We start from the raw sequence: 4,517 nt of genomic DNA on the forward strand, positions 1-4,517 counted from the left end.
TCACCCGTTCGTGAGCTTTTTGAGAGTTCGCTTTGACGGGCTTGTGGAAATACATCCACTATGTTGTAATTAAAATAATAAAAACAATTACTTTTGCGAGAATTGCAGGGAGAATGTCTGCTTTGAAGCGGGTAACCGGTGGCACACACCCAGTTAGGAAAGAAAACGGTAGCAGTTGTATAAAAAAATTAACCCACTTCTGCGCTTGTGACATCTGATGAAACAGCGGAGCTCTGCAAGCGTGAGTGTATAGCGTAGTGGGTATGACGCTCGCCTTCGGACCATGAGTACTCGGGTTGAAAGCCCGCCCTCTCTTTCTCTCTTTCTATTTCTGTCTCTCTTTCTCTCTGCCTGTGTTTCTCTTTCTTTCTTTTTCTCTCTCTATGTCTCTCTCTCTCTTGCTCTCATTTGCTTTCTCTCGCCTATAGCAAGTTGTGTTACAATCGTCGGTACAACGCAATCACATGGTTCCTATAAATGCACGTTCTGCAAGCGTGGGCGTACAGCTCACTGACCTGTACTATGTTTTGCACCCTAATGTAGAGATCAGTGGTACAGCCTAATGGTTATGACGCTCGCCTTCGGACTGTGGGTACCCGTGCTCGAATCCCGCCTCGCTAAGAAAGGTTGTTTTTATTTATTTCTTTATTTGACTCGCTCTCTGTCTCTCTCTGCACCTCTTCTTCTGATTTCAGACTTTCTCCACTTTGCTTGCGAACACCGTCGCTCCGTAGGGATCAACCTCGACCTTAAACACAACTCCGCTGTTAAAAAAATATTCCGTTCATATCCCATTAAGAGGTGTGCGTGTGTGCGTCTCACTTGCAAGATTTAAAAATTTTAAGAATTAAACAACGTTGGCATATTATGAACGGCTGATATAAAGATACAACCTCAAGCTGCATGGAAAGTGCTAAATAGGGTTGTCGGTCGGGAAAGTAAAGCGGAAGCGCCCTCAAAGTTCATGGGTACCTTCCCAAACCCGTATATCCTACACAAATGGCATCCTGAGGTGCACTCTTCGAAATGCAAAAACTGTGAAGGCATAGCGACCCTAAATCACATGCTCTGGGCTTGCCCAGCGCTAAACGGTCTACATGGGAACCAAGAGTCATGGGAATCCTCCCTTCATAGCCAGGAAGAATATGCCCAAAAGCAATCCATCTGTCAAGCCCAGGCCGCCGCCGGAAGCCAACTGATTCCGGCCGACGTCTAGGGGGGAGGTAGGCGGTGAAAGGGGGAGCTGCGTCTCACCCCGATCACCCATACTCTCTGACGGGTGCAAATAAAGTGCTTTCTCTCTCTCTCATGCACAATAACCTGAAATAGTTGGTGAGGCGCTTGTTGATCATTTTAACCAAGTGTTTCTAAAACACGCTCTTCCAGATAGTAATCTACAGGTTATCAGACAGTCAATCAAATGCCCTGCTGAGAGCCTTGCTCTGCATGATATGAGTGAAGCTGAAGTTTGTCGAACATTTATAGTTCTAAAGAACAGCAAGGTTTGGATATAGATAACTTACCTATAAAATATGTTATCGAATGCATTACGCCTGCGCTCACTCACATATTTGATCTCTCTATCCAATCAGGTGAAATTCCAGACGCACTGAACATATCCAAGGTAACAGTAATTTACAAAGGTGGCAATAAAATGAAGCAAAAAAATTATAGGCCAGTATCTGTGGTACTAATTTTTTCGGAAGGCTTAGAGAAGATATTTTTATCTCGACTAACTTCTTTGACAAAATAAATCTTCTTTCCGACGTGCTGTTTGGTTTTAGAAAGGACGCTCTACTGAAAACTTTATTAACTCTTAAAGAAAGTGGGCTGCAATTAAGACGTTGAAAATAAACATATAACTCTCGGTCTTTTCGTAGATTACAGTAAAACATGCCATTCGCTTAACCATAACATACTTATGCTAAACTCGCAGAGTACCGGGTTCGTGGTAAGCAGCTCGAACTATTCCGTTCGTACTTAGACAACAGGACTCAGTGTGTGTGCATTGGCACTGACCATTCATCTACACTCCATATAAAATGTGGCGTGCCCCAAGGCAGTACTTTTACTTTAGGCCCTCTTTTGTTTAACGTATATATAAACGATAATGTCGGTATTGACTCAAGCTCAAAATTTATTATATATGCCGATGATAGGCGTATGTAACTATATTTAGGAACTGATGAAGCTAATATAGCGTCAAGATGTAATCACGTCCATGAGAAGCTCGTATTTTGGTCACTTTCTAACTGCCTCAAAATTAACCGAGCTAAAACAAAGGTACATTTCTTCGGCGCCAAAAATAAAGTAAATAATTTGGACCAGGATTTAAACTGCGGCGGGCACAGTATTGAAATCGTCAATGACTATAAAATTCTCGGGGTAACATTCAGCTCAAATCTCACATGGGATTCGCATCTTGACAACTTGTGCAAAAGTCTTCCAATAACCACAGGAGCTCTATCGCGTGTCCGTGCAATTCTCCCAGTGGAAACAATATATATATATTGTGAGCATTATAGTAGCCCTTCATCTTCTTCATCTGTATATACTCATCATCATGGCCAGCGTCATTCGCTTCAGCGCGTGGCCGGCATAATAAACCGTCGAGATTGAACAGCTGTCTCGCAAGTGGTGGAGAGTGCTCTCGATCCCTTGGTCCTCTACGACTTCGAGTTTCCCTGGAGCTTTGTTCCGGTCGCCGCTTGCCCCGCCTTTCCGCCACCATGCCCCAAGAAGATCCACCAGGAGCCCCCAGCGTCACCGTCTCTGGCCCACCGGCCGTTCCTTCATGGACCGTCAGCGCGCGGCAGCGCGATCCCACCATGTTCGCTGGCCTTCCTAGTGAGGACGTTGACGACTGGTTAGACAATTATGACCGCGTGAGTGAGTCTAACCGGTGGGATGATTCTCACAAGCTTCGGTGCGTCGCATTCTACCTCACTGACGTTGCCAGGACTTGGTTTCTTAACCATGAGCGCTCCTTCTCGGACTGGGCGGCTTTCAGACACCAGCTTCGCCAAATTTTCGGCGCCCCCAACGTCCGCTCTGAGGTAGCCAAAAAAAAGCTTGATGCACGCATGCAACTTCCCGGGGAAACATACACCTCTTATATCGAGGACGTCCTCGCCCTTTGTCGCCGGGTTGACGCAGCCATGACTGAATCAGATCGTGTTCGTCATATCCTCAAGGGCATTGCCCACGTCGCGTTCAACGCACTGGCCATCAAGAATCCAAATACCGTTAACGATGTTATCGCGACTTGCCAGCATCTGGACGCCCTGCAGGCCATCCGTTTACAACCTGTCGCCTGTGACACGCCTCCTTCCTCCGATACGGACCTGCGTGTCCTGATTAGGACTCTCATACGCGAGGAGCTCCAAGTGTACGGCCTGCGCAGTCCTCCCGTTCTTCAGCCGGAACCTTCGGTTCCTGGCCTGCGCGACATCATCAAAGAGGAGCTGTCCTCCATGACCTGCACTGTGGGCTGTGTCCCTCCTTCGCCGGCGCCCTCGTATGCTCAGGTTGCGGCTATGCAACCAGCGTTCGTTCAGACAACGCCTCCTGCTCCTGTTACTCCCAACCACCTGGCGACTCTGGCACCTCGTGCACCTGCCACAGCATATTACCCTACCCGGCCTTCGCCCCGCCCCATTTGTTATTACTGCGGTATTCGCGGGCACATATCGCGCTTTTGTCGCAGACGACAACAGGACGAACGTCGTGGTTACGATGTTTACGAGCGAGACCCATTGCCTCTTCCAAGTGCCTACCAGCGCCGGCTTTCCCAACGCTCACTTACTCCGCCTCCAAATCCCGAAGAGCCTCGCAACTACCGTCCAGGGCGCCGCCGCTCGCCTTCCCCTCTCCGACGCTCGACATCACCTCTGCTACCGGCCTCCCGCACTCCTGACTACCGATCGGAAAACTAGATGGTGCAGTTTTTGGAGGGAAAGCTGCATGGCCCGCACAGACTACAATTCCTCCAGTGTCCCCGGCCAATACTTTATTAGTGTGTGTAGAAGGTGTACCCGTTCCTGCATTGGTTGATACGGGCGCAGCTGTTTCTGTTATTCACGCTGACTTGTGCTCTCGTCTACGCAAGGTTACTACACCTTACAATGGAGCTATTCTCCATGGCGCAAATAATGTTGTGATTCGGCCATCGGCGCAATGCACAGTTCGAGTTTCGATTGACGGGATTCGCCACCATATTCAGTTCGCAGTGTTGACTTCCTGTGCTCACATGCTTATACTAGGGTGGGACTTTCTCTCTTCCGCGTCCGCTTTTATTTCGTGCCGTCAACGCCTCGTTAACTTGACCGAGACCGACAATTCCGACGACGTGCCCGACCCGCGCCTTCGCTTACGAACTGCTGACGATTGTATGGTGCCTCCTGGCCGCGAACAACTTCTTGTGGTTAACTCTGACATCGCCGATGGTGACGTTTTAGTTGTACCATCAGCTCGTTGCCTATCCAAAGGGATTGCTCTGGCACCTAGCCTTGCTCGCT

Source organism: Dermacentor silvarum, chromosome 8, assembly GCF_013339745.2.
Source record: "Dermacentor silvarum isolate Dsil-2018 chromosome 8, BIME_Dsil_1.4, whole genome shotgun sequence".
Taxonomy (NCBI): domain Eukaryota; kingdom Metazoa; phylum Arthropoda; class Arachnida; order Ixodida; family Ixodidae; genus Dermacentor; species Dermacentor silvarum.